Here is a 19,753-nt window from a genome sequence, read left to right on the forward strand (position 1 = left end):
GACTAAAAGTCATGTCACCTCACTCTCTTTTTTCTTTTACATCTCATTGTTTTCTAGGATCTTTGGAGAGGTGCAACAAAGCTTCAGTTTTCTTGAGAAAGATCCATAACCACAAGGAAGAAACGTCTTCCTTAAATTCAATGTCAGCTTTTTCGCCACTTATCAGAGGAAATGCCTAGAGAAAGTTGCAAATCTAATTAATGGATTTATGTAATTTATTAAGATTTTTTCTAAATGATTTCTCAGATAGTTGTTCTGACTTCTGGAAAGGTCATGCATTCATCAAGAAAGGAATTTCTTCTGATCTTTCATAACATCTAATAGTGCAAGGCATGTGGTCACTGCCTGATAAATACTGTTGCCAGCCATGGTAATACTGGTTCTTAAAAAGGTATCTATTTAAAATGATAAGAAAAACAAATAACATTCTGATTAAAGGGTAGGCAGTGATTCCATACAGTCATCAATGTTAGGCATAGTTCAGGGTTCTTAGGATGAGGTAGAGAAAATGTTTGTCGGAAGCTCAGCTGTTATCTGTAGCCTAAACTTGAAGGTTTTCTAAAGCCTGAATCTGTGCAATCCACAGACAGGTTAACTACTCCCAGTTTACTTACCTTTTTGTGTCTGTAAAAACGATATGGCAGCAGTAATCTCAGACCTCTCTGAGCCATTAGGCAAATGGTCATAGAATGAGTAGAAATACAGAATGATAGGAAGTAAAACACCCAGAGATAAACTTTTAAGGGAGGCAGGTTAATGGGGCAGATATGTGGAGGGCAGCCTGCCTGGCTTTGACAGGTCATTATGTGTCCTTTCTTCAGAAGAGCTTGTCTTTGGGTTGCTGCTTCTGAAAATAGGGTGACAATGATAGAAAATGCAAGGCAGCATTAAAGAAAGAGTTTAAGGCAGCTATAGTCATATGAGATGAGTTCATTGAGATTTATGTCATTATTGTAACAAACCACTGAAGGAATTTATAATGATGAGATCATTATAAAGGATCTAAAATACACAGTTAACTGGACGTTATGACATCATCTCTCACAGTCCCCTCAACTTAGACAAATGTCCACACCTGCAGGCACAACTAGATCTTGCCTTTTCTATATAAAGGAAATGGTTCTTATTTGTGTACAGAAAGCCTCAAGATCCTTCCAGCTTTGTCATTCAAAGAACAAAGAATACTCAAATGGGTACTTCCTCAATAACTGTCCCTTGGGCTACACAGAAGTGATCATCAACCAGACACCTATTATTCCTTTTGCACCATTATGTCAAAGTTTTATGCCACTAGGGTTCTTAACCAGATCCTGTTATAAGCACAACATCGCCCCGATACCTCTGTTTGCCCTAAGCTTACAGCCTTTGAGTTCTCTGTGTATGTTTTAATCTTCTAGAGAGCAAGCTCCTTATGGGAAGGAACTATGTGTTACTCAGCCCTGTATCCCACATGCCTTCCCCAAAGATTGGCTCATACTACACGCTCAGTAAATGTTTGAGAATAAATGATGTTTTTGAGGTTCGAGAATGAGACCAGTGTCTGTGCATGGATATGTATTTTTCTGTGCCCAACATCCCTTTGAAGAGGTGAGGGTAATGCTCCTGATCAGGGGCCAGCAAACTTTTTCTATAAAGGAGCACATAGTGAATATTTTAGAGTTTGTGAGCCATACAGTCTCTGTGGAAACTGCTCAGCTATGCCACTGTAACACAAAAACAGCCATCAACAATATGGAAACAAATGGGTGTGCTGCATTCCAAGAAAACTTTCTTTATGAACACTGAAATTTGAATTTCATACAATTTGCACATATCACACAATACTATTTTTCTTTGGATTTTTAAAAAACCGTTTAAAAATGTAAATACCATTATTGGCTTGTGAGATATACAAAAACAGGTGGTGGGCCATTTGGCCCAGGGTCCACAGTTTGCTGACTTCTGAGTAGATCATGGGGTTGCTGGCACTGGTCTTAGTGGTGGGATTTACTAATTATAGAAAGCTGCTTTCTGAAATCTTCTACTCCACTTTCTTAGCCAGTTCATAAGTGCTTCAGTCAGTCCAATTCCTAAGAGGGGAATTACTGTTTTATCTGATGACTATCTTCAAGGGCACGCTAATGAATTAAGGTTATGGAATTGTTGGGTAAGATGTACCACCTTAGGACTAAAGAGTTATGATTAAAATATTAAAATGGAAGAATAAAATATAATTCATGATTTATTGCAAATCATCTTAGATACTTTCAGAAATCAATAACCCATGTCATCATTCTCATTTATCCCTGTGACATTCATTTATTTCACAAAGCAAGCATCCTTGATAATAAGAAATGATGCCAGATCACATGCATGGGTCAAGCTAAATATGTACCCCAAATTCTGGCACTATTGTGAGACATGATGGAAAACAAATACATCTACTTGTATTATTTTTAAAATCAGTTTTATATTTTAATATATGATTGATGTTTATTATAAAATACACCACCCTGATGATAATTTTGCTACAAAAAATATGCACACAAAAACAGTAATTTAATGTATGCAAACATACACAACAATACAAAAAAATCACGGCTGGGCACAGTGGCTCACGCCTGTAATCCCAACACTTTTGGAGGTTGAGGCAGGTGGATCACTTGAGGTCAGGAGTTTGAGACCAGCCTGGCCAACATGGGGAAAACCCATCTCTATTAAAAATACAAAAATTAGTTGGGCATGGTGGCGGATGCCTATAATCTCAGCTACTCGGGAGGCTGAGGCAGGAGACTTGCTTGAACCCGAGAGACAGAGGTTGCAGTGAGCTGAGACATGGCATTCCAGCCTGGGTGAAGAAGTGAGACCCCACCTCAAAAAAAAAAAAGAAAAGAAAAGAAAAGAAAAGAAAAGAAAAGAAAAAGAAAGAAAATCACAACATAATACCTTTCGTTTAAGGAATTTTCCCCCTAGTTTTACACAAACATATTTGTTGAATGCAGGTGGGAACCAGACTATGTTCTTTACCTGCTGTCATTTTGGATAGAATGCTTGTGCAAGAGGGTTGATTTGCAAGTAAAATGCATACCAATTCCTGTGCAAACCTATTTCCCAAAAAAGGTTTTAGTTACTAAAAGTGTAGGCTATAGATTCAGACAGTCCCAAGTTCAAATCCTGGCCTTATCACCTATCAACTGTGAGACCTATTAACTGAAATTGCTTACCCTCTCTAGCTTCAACTTCACCTAAGAAATGGGAACACTACTAATGACTGTGGGTATCAGTGAGTTTATGTGCTTAAAGTACACCACACAGTTCCTGCTCATCTACAGTAAGCATTCACCAAATAGCAGTTGCTATTATTACTAAATTTGTCATTAGCAAAAATAGAGACCTTGGTGCAGCAAAATAACAAACTTTTCAATGGTAGAATGAATTTCAAATATAAAGCAATGTGGAAATTCTGAGGAGTGCTTTTTCATGCCTGGGTTTGGTAGATGGTACGGGTAAACATGCCTTTTTGTTGGATCTGCTTAAACACAGGCATTATTGTGCCTTGGTTTTCATGTTGGCTGTGTTTCGGTTGCATTGTGGGCTCTGGTGATGTTCTCTGTAATTTTCACTGCATTTATGCAACTTCCCTTTACCTCGTATTTTGGAATTCCATCTTAATTTTATTTTTCTCATTCTTATTCCCTTCTGCTTATTTTATGGGCTCATTATAATTTATCAAACTCTTACTTATTCAAAAGCCTCTGATTTCCAATTCTTTTTAATCAAGATGTTGATCATCTACTTAAGTCAATGTGCTGAGTAAACCAGTGAATGGATGCTTACAAATCCTTATCCCTTAGCGTTTAGGTATAAAAAACTCAGGATACCCACAAGTCATGAGCTCAAGGGAGGATATGAGTGCTTATTTATAACATGGGATGCACTCAAGGCTGCAGAGTGTGATTAAAAAGGCATGGGATTAGGAATCAGAATTTACTTGGATTTGGGGATTTTCTCAGCCAGTGCATGCTGTAGAAATCTCAGCAAGTCATTCAATCTCTCTAAATTGAGTGTATTGGTCAGTAAATTGGGAATGATCATGATACTTAATTTATGTAGTTTGATATAATTAACAATGAGTATAATAATCACTTGTAAGTCATCATGCATACTGCTGCATGGTTACGACTATCATGATTTTCATTATTTACCTGACATGTGCATATTTCTACAAGGTTATCCTTTAAGAAACAAATAATTTGTGGTAGAAAGAGTCTAGTTCTGCCTCTGATACTAGCCTGGTATGTAACTTTGGATAAATCATTCATTTACTTAAGTACTAATTTCCGTATCTACAAAATAAGTTAGATAGTGCTCAGTGTCCTTTCCCGGTATAAAAGTTTGGGTTTTCACTGGTACCAGGAAATAGGCGTGGAGAAACAGGCTGACTAGAGTCTTAAAAAGCAGCAGTGGTGAATAGGTGATTCTGTAGTCAGTGGGGCCACTGTAACTGTGGAAGTCTAAAGATGACAGGGAGAAAGGGACTCCATAGGAGATTGACTGGGTAACAGGTTGCACAAGGGGCTCAAGGAAATGTTGGCTAACACAGAGCCCACATGGTTCCAGAAGGAGTAAGACTGAAGCACACGCAGAGCACCTTGAGGAGACAGGAAGCCACTGCGGTGCATCACCTTGCATGAAGTGCTAAAGGACTGGCCCAGGGTGTCCTCCATGTAAGTGAAAAAGGAAAGACACAGAGTAGGTTTAGGAATCACAGCCTCCCGAATGGGCTTCATGCCTCTCTCCTTCCTCTAGTCCATCCCCCCTATTACCACCAGAGGGACCCTAAACTCAAATATGGCCCTCCCCGTTGCAGGATTAAAAAGCTCTGCTTCTTTTTTATGTGCACAGTAAAATCCAAATAGGGTTGTTATTATATATATATATGGCCCATTCTCACTCCTCAGCCTCATGAGTGGCTTCTTCTTCCTAAGACCAAACCATGCTGAACTTACCATCTTTGTTTTCTTCATAGCTCAGTGTCTTTGCATATGCTGTTCCTCTGCTAGTAATATCCTCATGCAATTCTCTACTTGGAGAATTTTTTCTTTTCCTTTCAGCCTCAGCTTAAATATTAACTTTATGGTTCAAAACTGCATTATGCACTTGCCATAAGTTTTTTGAAACAGGTGTTTGCATGTCTGCTTTTCTTCTGGCATGTGAGCTTCTGGTAATGAGCCCATGTTTTATAGGACAAGTAAGCACTTTGTTAATATTTTGTAACATTTAGTAACAGCTAATTAAAATAATCCAAAGGATAAAGATTAGGGGCATCCAACAAGAACAGAGAACAGGACGCGTGAGAATATAAACACACATCTAAGATAAAATCTAAGAAAGGACAAATTTGAACTTAAAATTATAAACAGTGGATAAGATAGGTATGGACATCTTTACCAATTAGGTGATTTATTCAGTAAACAGTAAATGTCTCTTATGCACCAGGTGCTCGAGGTACAGGAGCAAACAAAGCTGACTTAGCATGTTCCATCAGCTTCAATACCAGTGTCCCAGGAGTGTGGTGAGCAAGGGCAAGATGGCATAGAAAGAGGGCTTGTAAGTCATGGTGAGAATTTCTTTTTAAGTGCAGTAGAAAGCCTTTGCTTTAAAATGTTAAACAAGTCTTAATGATGAGATGATTTTATTGAAATTTTGAGGGTCACTCTGCCTCACCTATGGAGATCAGACCAGTGTTTCAATGTGGATGCCAGTTAGGAGGCCAATACATTAGGCTAGGTGACAAATAATACTGATCAGAATCACCCGGAGGTCTCTTAAAACACAGATTTCTCGACCCCACCCCTAGAGTTTTTGATTCTGTAGGTCTCCCGAATATGCAGGTGGGTGGGTGGATGAGGGGGGCAGAGAATCTTTGAGTCTAACAAGTTGCCAGGTGGTGCTGATGCCCCTGATCTGGAGACCACACCCTGAGAACCGCTGACCTCTATTATGGTGAATGCAGTGAAGCTGTGACAAAGTGGACTGATTTGAGAAAAACTCTGAAGATAAGATTAAAAGGGCATGCTGACTTAACAATACTGGAGAATATTAGGACAAAGAGTATTCCTATAAAACACGAAGATGAAATACACGAAATTCTAGAAAAAGAGATATCTGTCATATGAAACTTGAATGAGATTAAATAAGAGAGAAAAAGACAAAAAAAAATGAGCTTCACATCATAGGCAATAAATGTTTGAACGTCGTTTACTCTCCTGTTCACACTGACTAGTAAAAACAAGTGGTTTCCTAAAGTGTTTGAAATAATTGTAGACTCTATTACCAAAAAAAGCTTCTAAAATGTAGGATCTTGGGGGTGGCTGAATAAGAGAAGATAGAGCCAGCTGTGGTGGCTCACACCTGTAATCCCTGCACTTTGGGAGACCGAGGCAGGTGGATCATGAGGTCAGGAGTTCAAGACCAGCCTGACCAAAATGGTGAAACCTCTTACCTACTAAAAATACAAAAATTAGCTGGACGTGGTGGCAGGCACCTGTACTCCCAGCTACTCACTTGAAACCACAAGGCAGAAGTTGCAGTGAGCTGAAACTGCACCACTGCCCTCCAGCCTGGCAACACAGCGAGACTCAGTCTCAAAAAAAAAGTGAGAGAAGATAACGATGCTTTTTCATTGTCAGAGCTTTGTGGTATCAAAGGAAAAAGGAGAAATGAAGTGGACTTGGGTATGAACCAGTGTAAAGCCAGCCATTCACCTGCCCAGACTAGGTCTTTGCTCTAACACCCAGTACTGTGTCCATCTCTCTGCTGGGGTGGACTCCTTACCGTAGCAGCCCTCTCTCTGCACGTGCACTCTACAAGTCCATTTGAACAACAAACAAGAACTCTGCATGCCAGTACCTTGGGGACTCTGCCCAAGCCCCGCCTCCCAATTTACCTTGATACCTCCAGTTAGCGGGTATCTCCTATTAGCTACCTTATTTCTGCCTCTTTGTCCAGCTCCGGTATGAATTGTGTTCCTCAAACATTTGTAGTTTGAAATCCTCAGAATGTAACTTTATTTGAAAATAGAATCATTGCAGATGTAACTAGTTAAATTAAAATAAGGTCATTAGGGTGGATCCTAATCTCATACGACCGGTGTCCACATGAAAAGGAGATATTTGGACACAAAGATACACACATAGTGAGATCATCACGTGAAGACAAAGGCAGAGATCAGGATGATTATTCCACAAGACAAAGAGGCCCAGAGGTTGCCAGCATACTCCCAGAAGCCAAGGGAGAGCCCTGGGCCAGATTCTCCCTGGACACCCATAGAAGGAAACAACCCACCAACACTTGATTCCAGCTGCAGGATTCCAGAACTGTGAGTTGATATATTTCTGTTGTTTAAGCCCAACAGAATGTTGGGTGGCTTATACACTTTAGAAATTTATTTCTCACTTTTCTGGCGGCTAGAACGTCCAATATCAAAGCCCTGGCAGATTAATTGTCTGCAGAGGGCTCACTTTCTTACAAGACCATTTTCTCACTGTCACCTTACGCAGTAGAAGGGCTAGTTCACTCTTCGGCATCTCTTTTATAAGGACTTTCTGAGTGGTACTTTGTTCCTCAGCCCTCGCGAAGTAATCAAGTGCCTTGTGTTGATTGCTACAGTTGAACTGTCCACTCATCTCTTAACTCTGCCCTCTTTGTCTCTCAAGTCTGCTTTTCTCCTGTGCTCAGTGGGTGAATGCGGACCCTTCCATAGTACAGACCAGGCCCTCTGGGACCCCAACCAGCGCTCAGTGCCCTGGATCCACAGCTTCCCAAATACGGGGTTCTGACACTCATTCTCATCGGACCGTTGCCTCCTTAGAAGTCTGTCCTATTTTATTACTCATCTTTGGGTCCCATCAGTTATCACAGTGTCCATCACATATTCAGTGGGTATGTTGAATGAATAACACAATTAATCAACTAGTCATTATTTATTTTTTTCCCTTAGATAAACAAAAATCTCGAGGCCTTTTGACCTCCGTGCTGGTGTATTTTTGTCAATACAATGAGTGGTTTATTTAGGAAGCATCTGTTTCTGGATCACATTACTCAGTAAATGTGTATTTTTAATGAAAGTGATCAGTGCAGATCAAGCTGACATTAACACTAAAGATATGGCGGATTGCTTTGGTGTGCAAATGGAAATGGTTTGGTGCCGGGGCGTAATGAATACATGAGAATTAGGACTGCATTATTAAACTGAGGGGATGAAACTTGTCATTAGTTCCCACTGCTTCTTGGAGTTATTGTTAAAAGCTATTTGAATGAGGAGACAGGAACATGTGGAGAAGAGGATGTGAAGAAACAAATGTGTAGATAACGTCTGCTTACCGAGATATGTGGAATTTGGAATTGATCATCCTGCAGTTTTCACTGAGAGGCTAGTGATTTTGAACTGCTTTGTTTTCCCAAACTCAGTCAGAGGTGCGAGCAGCTGACAACCCTGCAGATTCCTCTTGTTGTCTGCCCAAGGCTTTGATTTCCAATGAAATGCAAAGTTGACGTGTCACATTTGGGGCCAGATCCTGAAGAATGATGATCTTTCTTTATCCAGCAAGGAGTTGCTTGTGGAAAGGATGCCGATAAAAATTACCAAACTGTCTTAGTCTTTTTGAGGAACTATCACAAAATGCTGGGTGGCTTATACACTTTAGAAATTTATTTCTCACTGTTCGGGAGGCTAGAACGTCCAAGATCAAGGCCCTGGCAGATTCAGTGTCTGCAGAGGGCTCACTTTCTTACAAGACCATTTTCTCACTGTCACCTTACGCAGTAGAAGGGCTAGTTCACTCTTCGCCATCTCTTTTATAAGGACACTACTCCCAGTCACAAGGTCTCTGCCTTCATGACCTAGTCACCTCCCAAAGACTCTACGTCCTGATACTGTTAACTTCAGGGTTAAAATTTCAACATAGGAATTTGGGGACCCAGACATTCATATCCCAGCACAGACCAAACCATTTTCGAGAAAGAGGCATTATTTATACTTAAGTAGGGACAACAGTATAATCTGTGTTGTTTTTAGGCATACTGGAGAAATTTCATCACCTTCCTGTTGGACCACCCAAAGTCCTATTAAAATTTGACCAACACCCATTCCGTGTGGTTTACATCAGCCTTAACGAAGAGCCATCTCTGCCAAGGTCTGCTCTTGTGTTTCTAGAACTTCATACATACGTACATTTCTCTGTGAAAATCCAACATAGCATTATGATCTATGTTGTTTCATGACATGGCCCAAATTTTCAAAATTATTTTTAATTTCCTTGAATTTTAAAAGATTGAGTTATAAAGCTATGCTACCATCCTCCCACCAACACACACCACAGATACTTTGAACAAATAGGCAGAGAAGAAAATAAGCTTACCCACTCATTAATAGATATCCGAAATTCAACTCCAAAGGGTAGAGTAGTTGGGAAGCACAAAAAGTTCCTGGAATTAGTGAGGTAACAATTGGTGTGATGTTTGGAATAAAACAGCTTGAGTTTGAATCCCAACGTGGCTTTTCTTAGGTGGGTGATGCTGACAAGGTCATTTCACGTCTTTCAAGCACATTTTCTCAACTGTGAAATGGGGTTGATATATACAAGATTTTTGTGAGGATTGAATAAAATAACGCAGAGAAAGTGCTGAGCACAGGACTTGACACATACATGTTCAATTGATAGTAGCTGCTGTTGCTATATTACACACTGATTTTACTACCAACCAAACTATGCTTATTTTAAAAGAATATTATTATGTAATAGTTTTGATACATTTTTGAACGTTTATATCTCACCCCACCTCCAAAATACTGAGGTTTGTTCCTGTGGTTCGTGATACACCAAATGACTATAAGTGAAAAATCAGAAATTTCAGCAAAGTTGAAAGAAAAAACGAAACCATTTGTCAGGAAAATATGCCTTATTGTCTGTGATGTATTTTGTGAGCCAGACATAGTAGAACTAAATTATCTCTGAAAAATACACTATAGCAAAAACCGATTGGAATTTAGGTCAAAGAAAAATCAATAAATGAGTCTTCCAAATGACCATTATAGTGATAACGGTATTCATCTCCCTACTATACCACAGATACAGGAAACAAATTATTGAGCTGTTGGTTTTTATGATCCGAGGTCTCCACCATGAGTCTTTACCATGAAGCTCCTGATACTGAGTTACATGGAAAGCTGCACACTATTGCCCATGAGTGGCTACATAGGAGTGCCACCTACAGGCAAGGGGCAATGTGTCATGACATAGTAACTAATTTTTTGAAATCGTTTTATTTATCATAAGATAATTCTTTCTCAAGTGAGAATGGAATTAGAAAATGTCTCTTTCCACCACCAGAAATGGAGCATGCATTGCAATGTAACTTTCCATGAACTGTAAATGGAACGGCCCAGTCCGTGGGTAGCTTGGTGGCTCTGAGAGGTACTGCAGCTTTTGACAAAGGGCAGCTTGCCTGAAGAAGACCAAGCCTAGATAGGAGAATAGAAAGATGCAAGGGGAGTGAAGGGGATAAGAGCTAGATACCTGCAGAAGGAGAAAGAAGACCTTTGACAGAACCAAGGAGAACAGTGAGTGGGAAGGAAGAGAATGGCATAGGGCCACCCATAGTGGAAATGATGAAGGGTGAGGGATGTGATCCCAGCCGTCATGGGGTAGGGGCAAAAGAGAGGACCACACAGTATCTCTAAGAATATGTGTATGTTGCAAGCACCGCCAATATCCTTGTAAAAGACCTACATATCATTGGAAACAAAAAGGTAGCTGGCAGAAGCTAAAAGAGTCTGAATTTGGTAGCTTTGTATTATAACAATGAAATAAATTGTGTTTTAGGTAAATGTAGCAGGTATGGCTCTATAAAACTCAAGTTGTCTTTGTTTTTCTGAATCAAATAAAATCAGGCTCTGGCCTCACTCATCAACAGTAGAGGAGACTCCGGTGTCTGACACTTTTCAGAGACCCTTCCCAACTCTTTTGGAGTCGTACTAGAGCCTTGAGGCCCACACTGCCCATAAAATTAGGAAAAGTCACAGGTCCTTAGTCCTTGTGGCTGCTGCTTCTGGTGTTTCTTGTTCAGGCATGAGCCTTTTTTAAAGATGTGATTCTACCTTCCCCCAGGGTCATGCAGAACAGCCAAGAGAGGAAAGCCACCACCAGCTGGGATCACCTGCTTTGGACTTTTTTTTTTGTTCTTCTTTTTTTTTTTGAGACGGAGTTTCGCTCTTTCACCCAGGCTGGATTGCAGTGGTGTGACCTCAGCTCACTGCAACCTCCGCTTTCCAGTTTCAAACCATTCTTCTGCCTCAGCCTCCCAAGTGGCTGGGATTACAGGCGCCCATCATCACACCCAGCTAATTTTTGTATTTTTAGTGGAGATGGGGTTTTACCATGTTGGCTAGGCTGGTCTTGAACACCTGACCTTGTGATCCACCCGCCTCAGTCTCCCAGAGTTCTGGGATTACAGGCATGAGCCACAGCGCCCAGCCCGCTTTGGACCTTTAAGTTAGCTTGAACAAACTTCCAGTGAGTTTGTGTGATCAAATAATCTTAAATTGTTTTGCTGTCATTGTTGATATAGTTTAGTCTACCCTAACTAGCGTAAAGTTTCTTCTGCTACTCTATGGTTCAAATTCTGTCCTATATGATAAATACTTTCAGGAGAAAAGGTGGAGACATGGAGATTCATATATATATATATATATATATGTGTGTGTGTGTGTGTGTGTGTGTGTGTGTATTGTAAAGCTAATCATTAGAAAATAGTTGTAAAAATAACTCCATGTCTACTACCAGAGCCATAAAACACAGAAGAGGGATTGTTAATAGAGAATGTGGATTTAAGATTAAGTGTTCAGAGTAGAGAAACAGCTTCAGAGGCCAACAGATTCATAGCAGTCTTTCTGGATTAATAGAACAGCTAGTGCTTTGCACCTGTCCATAGAAATCTGTGGACAAAGATGATATTTACAGGGTACTTTGAACCTCTGAAGAAGCAAAGACCAAGAACTTTCTGCAAATAGAAATAAATAAAGGCTCTGATATAAAGTGGTAACCTATCCCAATAGAGATATTATGTGATGAAAAGTGAATTATATTTCATCAGTAATACCTGGAAGTTATGTAGAGGTAGAACTATATGGAAGTATAATAGAATCCAGACTGGACTAGAACAGAGACTATTTCAGAAAACACATCAGCAAAATGCTTTCACTGGTTTCTTAGTAAGAAGAAACTGGAATTTACATCAGAACCTCACTATGTTTTTATATAGATTTGTACCTTAATAAATTATAGTAAAATGTATGTAGACTTTATTCCAGAGTCTGGGGTCAGTCCATTGTTTTAAGTACTTCTGACATTTCCATACAGTCCCAAGTTCATGAACCTATCCAGGTATTACTGCATGTGGATTTCTGCGCCAATAGAATGCCATTTGATCATTTTAGTCAGGACTTCAGCATCTCAAGAGGGCAAAACTAAGCATACTTTTCTCCTCATAAAATATTATATTAACCAAATCTGTTTCTATCTGGCATTCTGAAATTTGCAGTGTTAGTCTCTACATTAAAATATGAAATTTTAATATTTCAAAATCTGGACAAACAAGATTTTTTGAGAAAAGCCCAATAGACTCTTTAATATAAGCCAAGCTGAGAATTTGGCCCCAAATATCCATTATTATTGATAATCAAGGTAGACTTGGAATTCATAATCATTTCCCTGTGGCAGCAATCAAGTTCTATATTTGAAAAGAACTGTGAATGATAGAACTAGGTGTAAGGAGAAAATTCTTTTGTTTCCATCATTATATTATTCACCATGGTATCACTGAGGACTGATTTGTGGTCTGGCACATTGCAGGAGTGCTGTAGTTATTTGTTGAATAAGAGATTGAAAGAAAGAATGAGTGGAACAAGGAGAAAGGTTCAGACAGAAAAGGAATACAGGTCTTAATTGTAACAATCATATTAAATTCTACAGTACTTACAGCAGAACAAGGGACTGTCAAATGTCTCCTGCGGCTGAATTCTGGCACATAAAAACTTGTCATTGCATGGACCTCAAAGGACCCCTGCCCAGCCGGAGGCTGCCCTGGCTGTCTGGAGTCATCATTGCACTTTTTTATATTGTTGTTTTAAAATTAAGCAGCTAGTTTAGTTCCTAGGTTAATAGTATTAATGACATTCCAAGTCTTGATTTTTCCATATTTTTAATCAAAAATGGAGACGTATCTTTTTAATAGTTTTAATGATTTCTAATTTTAGGGATATTTATGAAATCAAATAGTCTGCATTTTAAATGGAGCTACAGATATCAGAATTGGGTGATTTTTCTATTTTAGAAATATACTAGTTTTCAAGTAGAATACCAAGTATGTGCAAGATTTACATATCCTTGTAGAATTTCCATTTATTTACCCTTAGAAAAATGAGATAGATTGGATGTCTTATTCTATTAACCTTTTATAAGCAGACTGCTTCATAGCTCTCAGTGGAATCTAAAAAATTGTTAACTCACAAGTCAACAGTGTGATTATAAACCTTCTTGAAGCCAATCACCAGAATGCCTTAAGTAACTAGCAAGATTACATGGTGTTTCTAGCCTAATGTGACACAATTCAGATTACAATAATTGTTGCCCAGTGAGGAAAAGTATATGTCAAATCAATGAACTTACTTTTCTATGCTGATAACTCAGTCTAGCTATTAAAAGTCATTGATTACCTTGAGAACAGCTATTAAAAGAAAGAGGCCAGTAGGCAAGCTGGGATGTTTTACTCTAATATTAAGTAGGTTTGCTAAAGTAAATAGCCACTGTTCCTAAGCAATACATCAATGTCTGGAAGAGCACATCAGTCATTTCCCCAAGCAGAAGTCCTCAGCTCCGTTGACCCACTCAAGCTCATGCATGGTGCTTCCAATTCCATTTTAGAGGCTTTTGTGCCAAAAGACAGAATGGAAGAGGAAATGTTTTTACCTTTTATTGCAATATTGTGCTAGATTTGGGGTGTTGGCCCTCTTGGCCTCAATGTCCAGGTCCTTCTGTGTTCCCTGCTGTCTTAGGGGCCTCTGACTGGCCCTTCCCCACTGTGATCACTCTTATACCACAGGCCAAGGACTCTATGTGAATGAAGGTCATGCCAACTACCACTGATCTCTACTTAGGTCATACAAGCACAGGCCAAAGAAGTAAAGATTGGATGGTTTTCTTGACTCAGTGGGCCCACTGTGAGGTGAAACGTGGCTAGGACTGCCTGTGTAACCTCGCTTCTATGTTCCCCCCGGTGAATAGGGGTATCGTGATGATGTTTTGAATTTCCGATATCATTGTCAATTTGGATTCTGGGTCCAACACTCCTCAGGATACTTATGCAGTCTCATTTCCCAGTTCACTGTTACTCGAGTAAATAGCCAACAGCCCCTTTGGAGAAGGACTGGTAGAACTTTCAGCATTCCCACCTACCTGTTGTTGCAGGGTCCTTTTTCCAGGGAGCCCAGACTCTTCTGAAATCAAGTTTCCAGTGAGAAAGCTGTCTCAAGGTTTGGAAACTGGGCAGTGGATCAGGCTTTTCATCGGAGCAATTATTCTCAGCTTCCTGATTATCTACCCTTGATTTCTTTTGATGCTACAAATTGGCCCAGAGTCAGAAGCCCCTCCCAGTACCAATGGTCGTGGGTTGGTTTCCCTGGGAAGCAGATTCTAAAGTAGAGTTTAATATATGCAGAATGTTTCTTAAAGAGATTCCCCGGGGTTAATATCTGTGAAAAGGAATGGAGGAAGGCAGGGCTGGGCAGAGACAAAGTAAGTGGCAATGCAGGTTCTCAGGGACCGCACCCCCCCACCCCAACCCCATCACCTGGGCGCTTGAGAGCCAGAACTCTAGGGCCCTTCAGGCAGCATGAGCTGACCAGGCCTTTGTGATCCCTGAAAGTCATCGGATATGGGCTGGCCTTCAGAAGGGGTGTGGCTTTGGGTGAGGCAGGTCTCTGAAGCTGAGGCGGTCCCTGAAGGGACAGGCAGCTGAAGACCATCTGCTTACAACATTCCCAGGAGCTGGGCCCCAAGTCCCTCATGGACAGGAATCTGGGAAGCATCCAAATCAGGACCCTTTTGTGTACGAATGAGGGCACTGCTAATAAAGATGCTGTGACAACAAGCACAACCACAACTCTCCAACTGGGACATAGGGTCACCTTTGCTGTGACAATCCTTGATGTCACAGCATATACTGATGTGCTAATGTGGAAAAGCACTCATGCCTCCCCTGCACTTACAACTTCTACTTATCAACCACAGGGTGGGATCAGTTCTTTAAAGGATATTAACAAGGTCATGATATGAAGGCTGTCCTCTGTGAGCTTTCTGACTATGAGAAATACTTTAATACAACTTTTCTCTAGGTAAAACTACGCTTTTTCATGTAGAGTACTTAAAAATAGGCAATTGACATTAAATGAAATATTCCCAGGCTTATTTCTTTAAATCCTGACCTAACAAGGTAGAAAATTGTATCTCAAAATAGATGTCTTTTACTTTATACCATCAATTATTAAGAGGTGTTTGGTACATGATAGCTTCAGGAATCTTGATGAGAAGATAAATGGAGGATGAAACAATGAGAGAAAAAGAATGTGAGAGGCACTGAAGTACTACGAATGTCCCACTGGGGCCTTTACATGTCCCTTCCTTTCCACATTTCTGGCACAAGACCTTAACCCCTAACTATTCCTCCCCATTCCATCTGATAAAATTCACCAAACAATAGGTGCTAATCCACAAGAACTCTCCTTTTGAGAACCATTCTTACAGCTGGGCATGGTGGCTCACGCCTGTAATCCCAGCACTTTGGGAGGCAGAGGCAGGTAGATCACGAGGTCAAGAGATCGAGACCATCCTGGTCAACATGGTGAAACCCCGTCTCTACTAAAAATAAAAAAATTAGCTGGGCATGGTGGCGCGTGCCTGTAATCCCAGCTACTCAGGAGGCTGAGGCAGGAGAATTGCCTGAACCCAGGAGGCGGAGGTTGCGGTGAGCTGAGATTGCGCCATTGCACTCCAGCCTGGGTAACGAGAGCGAAACTCCATCTCAAAAAGAAAAAAAAAAAAGAAAGAGAGAACTATTCTTACTCAATAACTTAGGAAACTAGCTGAACTTGATGACCCCTTCCTGCTAAATCACTATAGAAGATCCTTCCTCCTTCTCCAAATTAGAAGGCTTCTTCAGAGCCTCTCCTGCCTGAGATGTAAGAATGAAGGCTTATACCAATAGTGTTCCGGACTGGATGTGGTGGCTCGTGAGCCTGTAATCCCAGCACTTTGGGAGGCCAAGCTGGGACGATCACTGGAGCCCAGGCATTCTAGACCAACCTAGGCAAGGTAGCAAAACCCCGTCTCTACAAAATAAAAAGCTTTCTGGGCATGGTGGCATATACCTGTAGTCCCAACTACTTAGGATGCTGAAGAGGGAGGATCACTTGAGCCTAGGAGGTCGAGGCTGCAGTGAGCCATGATCATGCTACTGCACTCTAGCCTGAACAACAGAGTGAGACCCTGTCTCAAAGAAGAAAAACAAAAGAAAAATCCTCAAACTAATGGCATTCTGGTTGATTTTCTTCCACAAGAGGAGAGATAATAGAAGTTAGATATCAGGGAAAAGTTACTGCTTCTCTGACTGCCAACCTTAGCAGGTGAGCTGGAGAAAAAACACACAATTTGAGTGTTTAAAGTCACAAATTTGATAGCTTGGACTTTTTGTTTGTTTTTAGCAACTGTCTTCCCCCGAGCACATCAAAAAAAAAAAAAAAAATCTCTAAATCATAAGGAATAGAAGTGGTTTCACTTTTGTATCCCTTGACATTGACAAGCAAGAATTCATTTGCTCTTTATAGTAAGATCTTAAGATAGACAAGAATAGATATTAACATCAGCATTTGATAAATAAAGTGAGGTTTAGGATGATTATATATGACTTGCTCTAAATTGGCCCACAGGTAGCAAAGTTTTAGAACAAACATTTTCTTTTGTGACTTCTGGAAATTAACCTTGCCCTGAAATGAGAATTATAAGGAAAAAAAAATGAAACCGTCTAGATTTGGGGAAGGGACCATTGTTTCTGTTCCATCAGTGCTTTATCTCAGCACTGAGAGAGTGACTAGCACTTAGTAGATAGTCAATAAATATTTACTGAATGAAAAGAAAAGAGAGTTGAGGGTTCAAATGCAGTCTACCACACATCCTCGCAGTGGTGTGAGAAGTAATATTGGATAAGAAAGAGTAGGCAGAATCCTTAGGGGATGAGTAGAGAGGAAGCTAACCTCACAAGAGCCGGGTATCCAGTGGATAAACCTATGCAGAACCAAGGAATTTCCAGGTAAAGCTATAATTTATAAAGCACAGCTGGACTGTGTTTGCGTGTGTTCTGTTATTTTTTAAATCTAGGTTTTGCTGGACTCAGGGTAAGTAGCTGATCACCTTAGGTGAACAGGGAAGAGGAATCAAGACAACCTATCAGCAAGTAGCCTAAAGGCTTCATCTTCTCCATGCCATATGTAGGGCCCGGCTGGACTTCAGGTCAAGTGACAAAATCTGTTGTTAAGACCTAGAGTCAATGTGAGAAGATGTAGGTGGAGAGGAAGGTGAGTTGTGAGTAAGGTGAAGAGAAATAGAAATATTTACTTCCAAATGTTTTAAATGATCACTTTTTATACTGAGGACTTTGGCTTATGTAGCATTTATTTTTGTGTATGGGATAAGGAAGACGTAGAATTTATTTTTTTCATATAGATAGCTAGCTGTCCTAGTACCATTTATTGAATGGACATTATTTTACCATTGGTCTCAATGGGAAATGGAGCTCACTCATGTATCTGCATTCAACCAGCAGATCAGCTGGGGCCTGCCTGGCACTGAAGTGACAGGGTGACTGGGTCCACCAGCAGGCCAGCCTAGTTTTGCCCACATAGTAGCTGACAGGGTTCCCCTGAAGGGGTAGGTACAGAACTGGCACACATTGGCCAAATGATACTTCTACTAATGTCATTGATTAAAGGTTCATTTTTAAGTGGATTTGTTTGTGTTATTTCTATTCTATTTCTAATTTATTTTATAAAAGTTATGACAAAATAAAAATTATGAAGTGTTAAAAATATATATATATGGTATAAAGAGTAATATAGCTTTAGAAATAGAATAGAAATAACTGTATATACTATATAATAATATAGCTTTATAAATAGAACATGTCCTCTGTATATTACTCCCTGGTTATAATTGACCCTTTATAAAAATGTTTCTAAATCCCCAAATTTATTTGAATTATATTATCATAAGTTTGGGAGATCATTTAGTTCAGTTCCTCATCAGTCTATCAGTAAGGGAATGAATAAGCCGTGGTATATTTATACACCGAAAAAGTACACAGCAGTTACAACGATGACGCCTGTGTGTATCAACATGGATGTTTATCAGAATAAGTTGGAGTGAAAAAGACAAGATGATAGGTAATATATGGTACAACTTATATTTTACTTAAGCATCTTTATGTAACGTATTATGAACAATGTCTACTCCTGATTTTGTATACACACATATATAGCAAAGGTATTCTTAAATGTACTAGAATCAACCCCAAATTTTAGAATAGTAGAAATTCCTGGAGAGGGAAGGAGGTAAGAAAGGAAGAAAAAGAATAGAATTTGGTGAGCATTTAGTCTTAACTATTGTATCAGGAAGTTATTGTTGTGTAACAAGCTGCCTCAAAACTTACAGTCTTGAAAACAACCACTATTTCTTGCTCTTGATTATGTGAATTGATAATTTGTGTTGAAATAGCTGGGCACTTGTGGTTTAATCTGGGCTACCTCATGTGTGTGCATTCTATTGCCAGGTCAGCTGGGGCCTGACTGGCGCTGTAGTGACTAGGTGACTGGGTTCGTGTCTCTCACTGCCAGTGGGTTACCCTGGTCTTGACCACGTGTAGCTGACAGGGTTCCTCTAACTGGCGCACATTAGCCAAATTAAGTCGCAGAGCCACATTGTATTATCTTGATCAAGTCATAAGGCCAGCCTAGATCCAAAGAGTGGTAAAACAAACATCATCCTTGATAGGAGAAAATACAAAATCATAGTGCAAGAGGTGTGCCCACAGACAGAGGTGGAGGCGGTAGCTTTGTGTGTTTCTGTAATCCACCACAGTTGCATCTCTAGCTTCAGCTTTAATCAGAAAAAAAAAAAGGTTAAAATTTCAAAATTCTAAGTAGTAGATACGTGGGCATTTGTTATTCCCATACATTTCTGCATGTTTGAAATAATTCATAATGGATCATTTTAATCATATTTAAAATTTAATTGTGTGGTCATCTTGCCATGCCAGAACTATTCCCTGCATCCCATCAAACCAACACAATAAGTCTTCGTTACATACCTAAGAATTTCACCACCTGGATGCTTCAACATTGTATGGATAAAATTTGCCGCATATCGGGGACCTGGTTGAATTTCCATTTAAATAGCAACATTCAGCCTTCTGATTTGCTCCTGTTGTTCTGATTGCCTACCTGGAGAAATTGTTTCCTCATTTTCTAACCTGTCCTACCGTAGGCCTCTGCTGTGCCCGGTTAGATCCTGGCTTAGGAAAACATCTGTAGGCTGCATGATAATAAAAGCAGATATGATTGCATGGATTTCTGTGAAGGTGTGTGTGTGTCTGCAGATGTGCTTAT

The sequence above is a fragment of the Saimiri boliviensis genome, chromosome 2 (genome assembly GCF_048565385.1).
Source record: "Saimiri boliviensis isolate mSaiBol1 chromosome 2, mSaiBol1.pri, whole genome shotgun sequence".
Lineage (NCBI taxonomy): Eukaryota > Metazoa > Chordata > Mammalia > Primates > Cebidae > Saimiri > Saimiri boliviensis.